The sequence below is a fragment of the Jatropha curcas genome, chromosome 7 (assembly GCF_041381405.1).
Source record: "Jatropha curcas cultivar XTBG-Jc1 chromosome 7, XTBG_Jcur_1.0, whole genome shotgun sequence".
In the NCBI taxonomy this organism is placed as follows: Eukaryota; Viridiplantae; Streptophyta; class Magnoliopsida; order Malpighiales; family Euphorbiaceae; genus Jatropha; species Jatropha curcas.
In genome coordinates this window covers 3342760-3358355 of record NC_143157.1, presented here as the reverse complement: position 1 = coordinate 3358355, position 15596 = coordinate 3342760, and the positions used below count along the sequence as shown (strand labels likewise).

At 31.7% G+C, this 15596-nt stretch overlaps 1 pseudogene across 1 annotated transcript; it reads left to right on the top strand.

Moving 5' to 3' along the window:
• The first annotated feature begins 869 nt into the window (after nt 1-869).
• LOC149494588 (26S proteasome regulatory subunit RPN13-like) lies at nt 870-15325 on the top strand (annotated as a pseudogene). Its single transcript, XR_016321767.1, has 14 exons — nt 870-1151; nt 3802-3851; nt 4928-5020; nt 5162-5221; nt 7185-7223; nt 7318-7391; nt 7491-7557; nt 9326-9407; nt 12801-12919; nt 13039-13062; nt 13798-13892; nt 13969-14046; nt 14134-14187; nt 14859-15325. The product of XR_016321767.1 is annotated as a 26S proteasome regulatory subunit RPN13-like (transcript).
• Nucleotides 15326-15596: the final 271 nt, after the last annotated feature.

Here is a 15596-nt window from a genome sequence, read left to right as displayed (position 1 = left end):
AAAACATAAAAATGAAAATATAATTTCTCCTTAAATTTATCATTGTACATCTTATGATAGAACGTAATACCTACAATTAATATCTTAATTACAAATTATTTAGAGATTATAATTATAGATCAATTAGGAATCTTATTAAATTCTACTTTATTATAGATCATCAATATTTGATTCCTACAGAAAAAATCCCCATAAAAAATCTTATTTTTTTTGACTATTGGGTTTGTTATTATTTTAGGTTCACCATACAAGTTATCATCAATTTGGTGAACGCTATCTAAATGGAAGGGTTGCCCCCTGCTGCGCAATCCAGTATGTCATTTTGGCTCGTTGGACCTCCCATGTATCCAAATGTTATTATTTTCGGTTAAAAGCTTATTTACTTATTACTTTTACTTCTTAATTTTAGAGGTAGCATTTTATTGTGGTTGTTATTATTATTATTATTATTATTATTTTTGTACCTTATTCTAATCATAAAATTTTGCTTATGATATTAATTTAATGTTTTTATCTATGTATTATTATCTTGTAATAAAATATCAAATAAAAATGACTTAATGTATTTGTTTTTTTCTCAATAATTTATTATTATTTTTTGACGTTATAAAAAAATCAATTAAACATATTTAGGTAAAAATAAAGAGTATTTATATCGAATACTGAAGCGCAACACAGCCTATTAAATACAAGTTATTATAAAATTTAATTTATGATTGAGTAAATAAATAACTAAATCGATCAATTTATCAAAAAGAAAAACTGAATTGATCACGTAATATTCCCCTCCCCTCATAAAAAAAAAAAAAAATGATCACTTAATATGTTTCTAAGGCAATGTTCACCAATCAAGAGCAATGCGATTTGTATGATTATTGTATCTGTCTCGAGAAGCGACGTTGTGTCTAAACCCTAACCAGTCCCAATCAAAATTCTACCACTGAAAGCATCTCTACCGCCACCTCCACCGCCACCGACGGCCAACATCCGGTTATCTCTACTACACCGCGTCTATCAACGTAGCTGGCATCGGATTTCTTCTTCTTCTTCTTCTTCTTCTTCTTCTTCTTCACTCCGTTTTCACGGCTTGTTATTCAGTCTCCAATCGCTCTAGCTCAATTTGTCTCAGAGATCCTCTGAAGCGCTACCAGGTAACTGGAACTACATTTTCCTTTGGAGTTGTGAATAATTTTCTCTTCCATATTGTTTGTTAGTTGAGGTCGCTGCTGGTTCTAGTTTTGTAGTCGTTAAATTTTGAGAACTTTCCTGTGCGTTGTTCTTGTGTTTTGGGCCTGTAATTCACAATCTGCCTCTTTCAAATCAATTTGTTGTCTTTAAAATTTCAAAGAACAGGGTTAGGGGGTAGGAGGTAGGGTTCTTGTAGGACTATAATTGGGGGGTGGTAGTCCATTCAATAAATAACACAGTCTCCCTAACTTTTCTCCAAATGATAAGATAGTAGCAATTTTAAATTCAGCCACCCATATTTCAAATTCAGACCAAAATTAGAACAAGTTGTTTCAACTGAAGTTTTTAAATTGTCATCTTTTGTTTCGTATTGCAGTTTTTTTTAGTATACAAAGACAGCAAAATAGATATTATTGGGCCTAAGTTACTTTTACATGTTTATCTTACATGCCGAATCTAATTTCGAATTAGATCATACAAGGTGTAGTGACTGACCCCTTTTTGTATTTAATTTCACATAATAGTTAATTCCTGTTTGAAATTACGATTTTGTTATTGATGTGCTTTGTACCAATGTTGTTAGCATGCTAGATTAGTGTTATATCTTCAGTCATAAATTCTCCATCTTTAATTCCTCTTCTTGGGAATTTATGCTTGTTAGTAAAAAAAATAATGCTTTTGTGAAAAATATGAAATTTACTGTTGTTGCTTCCAAAATTTGTGCATTTTTATGTTTCTTTGTATGTTCGGCCTACTCATTTTGATCAAGCCATCAGAATTAGATTTGGACTTTATTGAAATGAAATTATAGGCAATGCTTCATTTTGATCAAACTTTTGATAGGTTAGGCATCCTCATTTCGTATACTTAAAACCCATAACAAACTAACACATCTAGACTACGATAACTTGCTCTTCTATTTGCTGGTGGTGATTTGAGCTGGACCACACAGGACTCCCCTCTTGTTGAGATGCTTTTTCTTTGGTAGCTAACACTGCTCTACTTGGTAATTAGATAAAATAGGAATTGGAAATTTAATGAAAGCATAATTTCTTTGATGTTTTATTCATTTACAATTACAACCATACTTTTGCTTCTCCAATCTCCATTCCCTGAAGCTATATTCACAGTTTTCGTCAGAAAGAGCACATAAGCTTTAGTGCTTTGTTTTTACTGTTCTGATATTGTTTTTTGATATGTATTTACAACAATGTCCTTTTTCTCTCTCTCATATATGCACTTTTTTTTTAAAATTTTCATGAAATAAAATAATTTTATTAATAGTTGTTAATAAGATTCTGTAGTTATCATGAAATGATCCCTTATATTGTTAAGAATCTGGGTTTTAATTTTGAATTAGAAATTCATTTGATGATTGTTTTCCACCATAGATATTATTGTTTTTGACATGTATGGATTCTTTGAAGAAGAACTAAAAATTAGCTAATTGGATTAGATGAAATTAAAAAAAAAAAATTGTAGCCTTGTTTCTTTTCTATATAAAGATAATTTCTTTTTTAAATTTTTACTCCGCTCCTCTGCAGAATTTTGCTTTTTGAAAATTTCAAGTCTCTTCTCTGACCATTTTTAATCATCTTTACAGAATTCCAATAGCCATTATGATTGGAGATTGGCTAGGCAGCTCAATTTTCTTTCATACACAATTATTATTTGATAAAAGAGGAAAAAGCAAAGGTATTGTTATTGTCACCACTTGATTTCTATTTCAGGTTTTATCATTCCATCTTAGCTGCTGCGAGCACAACAGCAATTATTACAATCTTTTTCTTAAGTTAGAAATTCATATTGACCTTGCTGATCTTCTCGATGTTACAAATTCATACTGCCCTTACAGATATTCTTTCTAATGTTAATTACAAATCTTCTTGATATTGTCTTGGTTTCTATCATTGGCTTCATCTCTCTTCAATCTTTGGCTTCTTCCTTCTTGGTAAAATCTTTACAAGGTCTTGTTTCTCAAGGTCACACTTTGAATAGTATTGAATAATGTTAACTGTTTACAGTTAATTTTTAAATGATGGAATTGGTTCCCCTCAAATTGTTGAATTACTAATACAACTCATTATAATTTTTTTCTAAATATTTCATTTACAAATTAAATCATCAAATGATTGAAAGTTCATTTAGTTATAGTGCGTGGTGTGGTGATAGTGAGGAGGTGGTGGTCATTTTATTATGGATTATATTACTAATTAAATCAAACATGATAATGGAATGGAATGCATTGGTCATTAGATTCCATAATTTTTTCTAAACCATACAACCATAGTAATTGAATGTTGATTGCATTACATTCCATTACAAATTCATTTCTATTTCAACCTTGTTCAGATTACACTTCATGATGTCTTACAAAATATAGCCTAAGGTTTTTGTTTTCTCTTTCTATGCGATTGAATCCTCGTTATCTTCTTCTTCTTCTTCTTCTTCTTCTTCTCCTCTTTTTATTGTTATTATTGCAATACTTTTCAATTTCATCTCTTCTATTTTTCTTTGCTTGTGTTATTATTGTTATTATAGTTTCCTTTGCTTTGGATTGATATTAATTTGTTCTAAACAAAGGCTTAGTTGTTGTTGTTCTTGTGTTTTCAGATAGAGTAGCTATGGGTTCCTCATCGGCTGAAGGTTTTCCAGCAATGCAGGTAATTTTTGTCTCTAAGTGAAATTGATAGTTTAAACTAGTGGGTTTTCTCTCTCTCTTGTGCTTTATCACAATATTTTAATTACAATAATACATTCATTTGAATTATCTTTAGTCTAGCTTGATTCTCAATCCTGCCTGCTTTTGCTTATGTGTGGGCTAATGCATAGACACTTGGGGTAAAACTTTTGTATTAGTGCTATTGCTTCAAAATAATGATTACAGTGGCAAAAGTGTATGCATAGGTTTTCAAGTGGTAAAGCAATGAGGTCAAATTGGAATTGGAATTTTAAAATGGAGGATTATGTGGGTCTAGCTGCTGGCATGAGTTCCAGGGTTGAAACTCTGGATATGGGCGCTATAGCAAGGAGGAGTAATTAGGGTTAGATAATATAGGTTGATTTTATGTGTCAAAGATGTTCTAGTTGTTTAGAAATTTATAACTGAGAGACTAAAAAATCACATTTGCACTGAAGTAGAACAAGAACAATATGGAGGGTTGAAAGTCTTGAAAGTTAGTGGGTGTTCTCTTAGTCCAGTTGAGAAATAATAAAGCTGTTGAAAGGAGTTGAAAATTTGAAAGAGGAGGGCAAGTGGAAAGATTTTTCTCTCAGTAGGGATTTTTGGACTTTTAACTGTTTTTCTAGATAGTTAATTGGAGCAAGGGAAGTTGCATAATTGTGTGGAGTTTTTCGGGTTTTGAATGATAAAGCATATATGAGGGTATATTACTGCATACTATTTTTTGATGATGTGATTTTGATATGAATCTAATTTCGGTTAAACAAGAAATTAAAGCTAGGAAAGAGCATCCTAGGGTCTATTGCTTCAAGCATAGCAGCAATCAAATGGAGTATATGTGTTAAATTCTAGCAATGGAAGGGGAAGTAAGTGAAGCTGGGTTAGTATGGATAGATAGGCAGATAGACCTATAATTCCAATATTTGAAATTTAATGTTCATGATTAATGATTAATTATCTTCCATGCCTAATTATGAGCATGTATGTTTAAATGAATATATTTCTATATTTCTGAGTCTATTCTAATTCCTCTGATTTTGAGTTATGAATTTGCAGGAAATTATGTTGGAGTTTCGTGCTGGTAAAATGTTTTTTGATGGTAAAAAGGTTGTCCCTGATACACGTAAAGGACTTGTTCGCATAGCAAGGGTACTCTATTGTCCTTCCATTCTTTGGCTTAGAATTCATGCCTTAATAATTCCAATTTTATTTCAAAATTAATGAAGGTGAATTTTGAATTTTTGTTTATCGCATCATTTATATTTGTTTGTAAAACCTACATTTTGTCAGGGCGAGGAGGGATTGGTCCATTTTCAGTGGCTTGATCGAGATCGGAATGTTGTAGAAGATGTATCCTTGTCAGGAAGGGTTACATATTCACTTCAATTTCTCTAGTTACATAAATTGGCTGAAAACCAAAATTTATTTCATTTGCTGATTTACATGTCTAAAGCATGGGTTAAATTACATTGGCTTTTAACTGCACCTTTGCATGCACATAAATTTCATCTGATTGTTTTCGTAGATAATGATCAACATAATCAATTAACCCAGACTAGTGGTATTTCCGTTCTAAAAAATGGTTTCAGCGCCGAAACGAGTCATGATAGGAAAAAACTATATTTTCAGATTTAATGTATATTACTCTTTTGTTTATCATTATTGTGGATGCTTAGAAGTGCAATGAAAAATAAGATACTGTTAGTATGTGACAGTGGGCACCCTTGAGCATTTTGTCCATTTCGTTTTTCTTTTCATGTGCATGCCTTAAATATTGGAGATTGAAGTGGTGATCGAGTTTCTTAGTTTTTCAAACTTCAAAATTTTTTAGTTCACCAAAATTAAGTATGCCTGCTTTTGTGCACGTGCATGTGGGTGTGAGAGAGAATGGAACATTATTGAATGAGTTTACAGAAATCTAAAATTCATTATTTTAATTTTCAACTCTGGGAATGCTTATTAGAAAAATAAAAGTTGTGAACAAATCCCAACTTTGGGGGCAGGAGGATACTGGAGATTGAGTGCTCTTGCTTTAATCCCTCGTCTTTAGTGATCACTAGTTGTTCTTTGTCAATTTTTTATTGCACTACAGCAATGTTCTTCTTCTTTGATCAATGATTATAAATGTCCTTCCATCTCCACAATTGTTGACTTGAGTTGAAAAGAAAACCCTTTGACTACTTATATTAGTAATGTCTGGTAGGTCATCAATATGTTTCAAGAGACCATTTTCTTTCAAGGTTTTTTTATTTCTTTTGTCTTTTAGCTCATCCTCCTAACTAACTCCACGTGGATCTATTTCATGTTGATCTTTGTTTTGTTTCCTCCGTAGAGTTAAAAGTGAGCAACTATATCTTGGAGCTATCACAATTTCAATGCTTTCTGATGCTTTAATGAATTTGGGCATATTAATCATGCTTCTGTACTCTTGCCATTGGAGAACACCTTGGATGCTGGGTTAGCAATGTGTTTGCTCATACTTTTATGAGCTTGTGCATTTTAAGCACAATGTTAACTCCTGGGCATGAGAGATGTCCACAACAACACTTCCTGTGTGTTATTTGGTGCATAGCAATGTTTGCAATTCTTTAATAGCCTCGACCTTGGGATAAAATCTTTTCCTATTTTTACCTTTATATACCTTTCCAATTTTTTTTCTCCATTTGTTTGTGGGGTGGCGGGGGTTGTACCTTGTCTCTTAGTAGTAGCAAAGAGGTAATGGTTTGAGATATGTTTGGTCTTATATCAAGTGCATACTATTCTATTTTGGGCAGTTGCCTTTTCAGAAGTTAGATAATAGTTGTCATTTTTTCTAAAATTGAATTATGGCAACTTTGTAATATCAAGCATAGAATGTCAACCTTATTTAGATGTTAGATTTGTTCCATACAACACCAGAATGTTGATAAATATATTTTATTTTTTAGGTTGCTCATAAATAGTCACTAGATTTTCCTATCTTATCTACTGCATGCCTGTGTTTGAGGGTATGCCATTTAGACTAGGTCTTTTAAAGTTCTGGTAATTCTGGAATTGCAAATGCATGGTGTCTGATGGTTTTGAATCTTCCCTCTCCTCACTTTTTTCAATTTGTCAGCTGGAATGTGATTGTTTTTCTTTTTTGCTTCTATTGCAATTTTCTTACTTTTATTTAACAATCTATAAGTACCCATTGCTTTAACTTTTTTGTTTGTGAATTTCTTTTATTTGCTACCATTTTCTATTTATTATTAGTTTTATCATTTGTGTATATTTCCTTTTGTGGTTAGAATACTCTTGCTTTTTTGTTTCTTTGACACTAGACTATAAATAGGATCAGATTATATTCCCAGATGAGGCAGTTTTTGAGAAGGTATACTTTTCATCTTCAGAATTTTAGCTTCTGCAATTTGGTCACTACTTGACTGATATAACTGACTTCAATTTCATCGTCTTGCTTTAATAAGGTTAATCAAGCATCGGAAGGGTTTATATCTTGAAGTTCAATACCGACGACCGAAAGTTTTTCTTTTGGATGCAGGTAACTTCATTTTTATGTTTTTATTTTACCATTTTATTGGTAATTATGACATCTCATTACTTCTATCATTTTAGAGATAATAATTGGCATTGCTTGCAGGAGCCCAAAACTGAAGATGATTGGCAGTTGTGTAGCTCTACCAATTATTATATCAATCGACCATTAGGTGAGTTTATTTCTTTTCATTTTTTAGGCTTTTCTCATTACTTAATTAAATATCTTTTGGGAATTTGCTAGCTAACCATTTTCTTCTAATATTATGCGCACAAGCAAGCGTTTGCACATGAATCCATCTTGGCATATGCTTTTGCCTCTTTTCAATTTTGTATAAATAAATTTATACAAAGGAATACTTTACTTATAACTTGGGGCTTTATTCTTTAACTAATTTCATTTTGAAGCATGCATCCTCACTTTAGCATGTGTTCATTCCCAACCAAAGGGAGTCAACTTCTCTTGCATTGATGTTTTGTCTTTTTATCTTTTGGTTAGTCATACTTTCTTAAAGAATGTTACCCTTCCTTGGCTGCTCTGTTCCTCCCTTTTAATTAAACTTGTCATTTCATGGGTGTGCTAATGATTGAAAGATATACATGCAGTTGGTGAACACAGAGATATTAGATTAGTTTAATCTATCTATCTATATGAAGTGGCCAAAGGGTGAACCTTTTGAATGGACTAAGACATGATAAAATTACATTTTGACAAAAGAAGACTTTTTAATAATTATAATATCGTTAATATAATTACTATCCTATTTGTGTACAAGAAGTTAAAGCAAGTTGATAATAAACATGCTATTCTATGCATGTTCAGCTAACATTCTACTCTCTTCTCAAAAAGAAAAAGAAAAGTGATGCGACACAATTCTTTATGAATTCTGTGGCCATTTTATAGGTATTAGCTCTTTTTATTTTTATTTTTATGTAAGCTAAAGAAAATATTGAAAGGAAAAAGTTACAACACCAATAGTTAGCTTTTAGTTACTTTTTTTTTCTACCTTAAATTTTTCTAGTTCAATTGTTCACCAAGTCACAATATTTCCTACAGAATACTCTACTTGAGAAAAAAAATATTAATTTCCTTTTTCATGTTTAAATTTGTTATGAAGTCAATTTTTTTAGTGGACAAAATACAAGAAATACGAGCACACAAGATAATAAATAAATTATCCAAATATGGGACATATCATCAAATCAAAGTGTCAAAGAATTATCATCACATCTACTATATTTGCAAGATTGTGGAACTAATTAGTTGTTTGGGATTGAGTAGTAATATCACAGTTAATTTAATATGTGCTCATACTTGTATACGGTATAATGTGATAATGTTTAAACTGATCTATGTTTCATTTTTCACTCAAAAGGCACCACTCTCTCTTCAAATTATGGAACTATATACTCTGCACCTTTCTGTATATATCACTGTCGAACAATATTTTTATTGTAATGCTATCTATGATATTTATCATCATGTAATATTAAGATTTCTCTAGTGAAGTATAATATATTATATATTTAAATGGATTGAAGTTTTAAATATGTATGTCTATGTCTTTTTGGAGTTTACAATTATGAAAGATATAGATGAGAGAAGCTAACTAAAGATTTTGTACAATATCATATTTAATAACTTTTCTTTTATGCAAAGGATCTTGGTCTGTTTCCTCTCATTAATTTATGCTCAGCTGGACGGAAAGAAACAAACTTGCATATTGGTTTGTTAGAGTTTTGAGATGTTGGTGTAGTAATCGGTATGCACAATTTTGTTGATAAATTGTTGTATGTTTTATTGGTTTCTGTATTGCAAAATACTTTTTTCCAGTCTATGTATATAAACTGCTGGATTTGTACTGTCTTGGTGCGTTTTAATAACATTTCTTTTAACTTATCTAGAAAAGAATAAAACTAAATAATCTCTCTGTTTGGCAGAGTTTCTTGGTGAGGATGAGCCTGATGCTTCTGCTCCTTTACAAGTCTCTGAAGATATTATTGAAGATGATATCTCATCTAGGTATGTTATATGTTATCTATCACAGAAATTCCACTTTGAAATCTGAACCATTGGCACCACGTTCCCCTCTCTCAAAAAAAAGGCAGTCCCCTGCTAATCAATTTCATTTGTGAAGTTCAGCTTATCAGTTTGCTAAGCGAAATTGTAATGTTATATTATCTGAATTTTTTGTGATTATCTTGAATGCAGTTCGAATGTCTGAATATATAGATAAATCATTTTCTGGATGAACAGATTTAAAAATAAAGGTAGGATGGTTTAAGTCTGAAATGATCTTTTGTACAGCCTCTTGATGTCTTCATGGAATGTGTGTGACTCCAAAATCTTTAAAGCAGTCTGTTGTTGGTCAGTTTAATGGTTACACTTTAATATTTTGGAATTTTATGTGTTATTAAGATTTCTAAGTCCATTTTCTCGCTCTTAGGTGTTGTTATGGTAGCATTCCTGATTATGCTTCCTTGGTTTATTATTATTCTCATCTATTGTTTTGTCAACTAGCTAAAATTGTTAGCAATGTCTCAAATCATACTAAAATGAAAAAGAAAAAAAATCTAAAATTGATTGACTGAAATTGAAAGAATATGTGAAAAGATTTGAATTTTTGTGCTCGTTAGGCATATAACAAGATTCTGTACTTTTTCGATATTACTCTTTTAGTTTCTAAACTGTTTTTTATGGAATCAAGTGGCTGAATCGACAACTTTATTCTAATGAGGTGGAATTGATCAAATTTGCTCATCAATTATCTTAGTTTCTAAACTGTTTCATTTCCTCAAATGCCTTTTCTCTACAAAAATTCATTTCTCCTCCATCTCTATTAACTTTTTTATTTTTGTTCCTTATCCTTTATTCTCTCGCAACCAAAAAAACCTTTTCTCTTACTGAATGGGCAAATTTATTCTAATGAGGTGCAATTGACCAAATATGCTGACCATTTACCTTTAGTTTCTAAATTTTTCCTTTCCTCAAATGCCTTCTCTACAAAAATTTCATTTCTTCTCCATCTCTGTTAACTTGTTTTATTTTTGTTCCTTTCTCTTGATTGTCTTGCGACTAAAAAGGCCTTCTCTCTCTCTCTCTCTCTCTCTCTCTCTCTCTCTCTCTCTCTTTCCTTGACATTCTTTGGCAACCAAACTAGCCAATATATTGGATACATTTGAGACGTGTATGAGAAATAGGTGGCAATTTATAATAACATATTTATGGTGATTAGGGTTTCAATTTTGAATTGGGAGTAAAATTTATTTTATTTAGCGCCAGAGGTTGAAAATTGAAATTTTATGAAGAAACATTGAGTGAGGTAGAAAGTGAAAGAGATGAATGGAGTGGAGGCGATGTAGTAGTACTTTATTGGGGTAAACTGGCGTATTTTTATCCTGCAAGTCTTGCTAAATGCACCTAAACAAAAATAAAATTTGTAATTGAGACGCTTAATTGTGCAAAAAGTCTAGACACCAATGACGTATTATTGCAAAATATTAAGTCGCTAGTTTTATTACATTTCACAATTGTTGTTAAATCGTGATTGGAATCAAAAACCAAAATTCCCATTTTGTGAATTGATTGTGAATCGAATCAAATTGTGAAATTTGATATAGATTATCAAATTCAATAAAAAATAAAATGTCTATGCATAGAAAGGACATCAACGCATAATAAATATTCTAAAAAGGATCTTTCATTGACATAAAAATACATTAAAACAATGCATCTAACATGGTATATAATGTCAAAGACTTTGTTACCTAGCTCTAATAGAAAGGGAAAGAGGAGGTTGGTGAAGTAGCCTTTTGGCTGGTGCATGTCCACTATGACATTGGAACAACACCCATGTACTGAGGGAATTTGGAATGCAAGTAGAATCAAATCTTAGCAATTGCCCCTTGGTTGTTTTTTGCTTATTCATTATTTTAGGTATGTTTATAACAGTTTGTTTAGAGCTTTTGGCAAGAGAATTTTCTTGTTACATGTATTATATGGAAAACATTGTTTCGGTCCCAATAACGTTATGCAGTGGGCTTTTCGGATGTAGGTCTAATAGTGTGTTGTTTGCTTTGCCTGAATTACAATGTCAAGGGGAAGCCTTGGCAACTGAACTTACTTTAGTTGTATAGAAGGCCTAGTGCGGTAGGGGGAAGTTGAAAGGAAGTTGAATTTCTTGAGATGGAAAATAGGTTGAACATAAGTTATTAGTTGTTTCCGCTAGGCTGTCACTGTATTTTAGATCGTAAGATTCAAGAATTTACTGGCGAATTAATACAATTTCAAGGAAAAAAATGTTGGAGAAAAGACAAAGAAATGGACCTTCCTTGGAATTAACTCCCCAACAAGTGCTGCTTAGGAAGTAAATTTCCAAGAAATGGGAATGCAAACTATGGGAGGCCTAAAATGTTTGATTGTTGTGCTGCACTTGATCAAGAAGTTTATATAATTCAGATATGAATTGGAGACATATATATAAAGATATTTGGGGACTCAACGACATAAAGGGGAAAGTTATTAGAATATTTTGATTTGTCATACGAGAAGAAGATTTTATGGGAAATTTTTATTTTTGTGTTGAAATGAGGATTTTTCTTATAATTTTCACTTTTTGTTTTGTGTTATGCATTTAGATTGGTGAGGTGGTGGTAGCAAGTATTTTCATTGTAGTCATTATTAGTATTTTTTTTTTTTTTTGGATAAGTAAAGAAGAAAACATGAAAAAAGAGAGAGAAAAGAGAAAAGAGTCAATTTTCAAATATCAGGATTGAAAATATCTAGGCTGGCATAAGACACTGTGAGTAAGACCACCTAACTCAGAATTTTGAGGTATCAATTCTTTGATGTCTTTTTTTACTTATACTCCCATATTCTACAGATGATAGTCCTTATTTACTTCTCGAGAACTCCAAAAAGGATGGTCCGATATCTCTTTTAAGTTAAAGTCAATAAGGAAAAATATTATTTTATCACTAATACTCCTCAAATGAGTCTCATCAAATGTTAAAATATTAATAAGGATGGTCCAATTTTGTTTTTGTGTTGCTCTCTTCAAAATATTAATAAGGGTAAAATAGATGAACTCAAAAAATGTATTTCTAAATGACTTTTCTTAATCTCCATGTCAAAACATTATGAACCACTATTTATGGACCGAGGGAGTATCTTTTAAATGTTTAACTTCCCATGCAACTCGTACTTGCTATCCTAACATCACTTCAGTAAGTGATTACATTGTATGCAGAAGGTTAAAGGTTCTAATCCCATGCAGTCCTCCCCTTTAAGAATATCCGATCAATGTACCTTAAAAAAATATTTAGCTTTTTTGGTTGTGTCTTTTTCTTGTTGAGTTGAAATTGATATTTGACACTCATTATTTTATTCTGATTGTATTCATTTCACAACTGTCAGGGCTGGTAACTTAATTGTACCAAATTTAGGTGCAGAAGTGATTAGTGATGTATCCTCTTCATCAGGACCTGTTAAATTGGAAGATTTACAAAGGATCTTGAGTAATATTAGTCATGGAGGTATTTCTTCTCATAGGTTGCATTTTAACACCTCTAGCTCTTACTTTCTCTCTCTCCCCCAATCTCTTTGTAGCACAGTTTAATCTTTGACTCGTTATATATGATGATACTTGTTGCAGGTAGTGCTGGGGATCCAGATGGAGGTAATCACTCGACATTTTATTGTTATATGCAATAGGCTGAAGGAAGTTTGAAACATTTAGTGATGACTGATGTATTTTAAATGTTGTTCCTGTAACTATATTTCCATTTATCACCTATGGATTATATTCTATTTTAGAATCAAAAGGTATAGTGAATTATTGTTTATTTTGCATATTTAAGCTCTAAATTCTCTGTCAGTATTCCCAAAAAAAAAAAAAACTTTTTGTTCGAGAGCTCCCAAGAAATAATTCTAGACATCGATCGCATTAGTGTTATTTTCCTTATTTCTCATTTTGTTGTTCTGGTTTTTGGGCTTATATGATTGACTTAAGTGCGACTGAGGTGCAAGTTGCAATGAATGAAATGTTTTGCCTAACTTCTACGCCTTTTCTTATTATTCCTTTTTTGATATATATAGATTATTCCTTTTTTGATATATATAGTTTAACTTGCTATACATGTTATTTCGAGTTGTGAAATGTGTGCCTGATTTCACTAATGCTTTGTGCCCTGTGCCTAAGTTCCTTGATTGTCTTTTAATTTTCCTATCCATGTTGTGGTGTGGAAATTATAAATTATTGTTTAAATAATTATCAAAAGTTTTCTGTCAAGTTATATTGAATCTGAACCTGTAAAATAACTATTTATTTAATTATTCTTACAGAAGGTATGTGGCATACTTCTGTATGTATTATCTCATCCTGCTTTCCTGTGAGTTTCTTTTTTTTGTGTAGGATTGGGATTAGGAGATATCCTGAAGCCTGATTTAATAATTCCATTGATGGACACATTGCCATTGCAAGAAAGATTAGCATCATATTTACCTGAGGTAGAAATAGCCTTCTGTTTGAGATTTCATCTTTATCTTTCATATTTGTGTGTTCCTGAGAAAATTGACGGTGCAGGGTCGGTGGACCCCAGAGGATATTTTGGAATTGCTGCAGAGCCCACCTTTCCGTCAACAAGTGGATTCTTTTACTTATGTGAGAAATTGGAATCCTGACCTTATGTTTATTTTTATTTTTAGGTGCCGGCTAATTTAGTAAGGTGTACTTTTCTCTTGTTTTTAGGTACTTAAAACTGACAGGTAGACTTGTCTCAATTTGGTATTGACCCCAGTAAATGTAAGTGGTCTCAAACTCCAGAAGTCTCTACCCTTGTTATTCTCCTTTGCTTTTGCTATGTCTGGTTTGATGATCTTTCACATGTTCATATTACTTGGATTGAAAGTCTAGTTAATTCTTCGGAAGTATGATCGGAAATATTACAAGGGGTCAATTACTTCAGCTTTAGAGAGCTTTGTGTGAATGCTTGATGAAATTTTGTCCCTTGAAACAATATAGGAATGAATATATGGTGAAAGAAATTTCTGATATAGAGAATTAAAAAACGAAAGGGAAACAAAAATAAAATTTCCTAATATCAGGCTAATTCTACCTTTTGGCCACTTAAGGTTTTAAATAACCATCCAGCAAAAGTTAAAAGTAAAAAATAGAGCTTTTATCAAAGGGAGTATTACCAAATAAATTCAAATTAAAACCTTGCACTGCTTATTGCACTTATACCTCTTTTTGTGCTACTTGTACCTGTCATAATATTTATGCAAATTCCTTATATGCTCTTGCAAACTGTACTGACAAAATATTATTGTTAGTTTACATAATTGGCACAAAATTAATGTTACGACATTGGACTACTTGATTGAAGTTTTGGATTTATTTGATCATTAACCTTTTATTAGTTTATGAGTGAAGATGCTGCGATTAAATGTTATGTTCTTTCCCTGACATTGCAGACAAGTTCACTGTTGTGTCTTTTCTAGAGGCACTTGAAGATTCAGTTTCTAAAGTTTCTGAGGAATCAAGACAAGATGACAAAGATTTAACATCTCAATCTTGTGATCGAAATGAGCCCATGGATGAAAGCAGTTAGTGGAGGCGGTTTGCTGCAAACCCTGTTGTGTATTTCTCATGGTCATATTTATTACAGAAATATATACTTTCTGCCTGATCTTTTGTTTCCATTACTATTTTTTTCAAAAATTTCATATTCCAATGGCAGTGGAAGATGAAACAGTAGCAAGAAAAGGAAAAGCGCTTTTTTTTTTTTCTTTTTTTTTTTTGCTTTAAATTTGTGACTAATGGTTACACTGAGCAATGACTCATCATTTTTTTTTTTTTTTGAAAACTATCGTAGTATTTTGCAGTCCTCAACTCATTGTATTAAATGACATTGTTGCATTATTCTTTTTAATTGCTCTTACATCGTGGGTGTGAGTTTGGCAAGAAATGATTAAGGGTAATAGTTGTCTTTGGCAAAACGGAGAGAATTTGGCAATTCGAGGAGAATCGGACTATGTTAGCGGAAATTACAAAACTGACCCCCTAATAGTCATGATTTTTGATGAATTATAATATAAAATAATTTGTATGTATTTGCTATATTTGTGCGTATCCTACTGGTGGTTTGTACTAATGTAATTTTGATTGTGCAAGATTCTCTTCGTTTTGTTATACAATTCTCTCTTGATTTA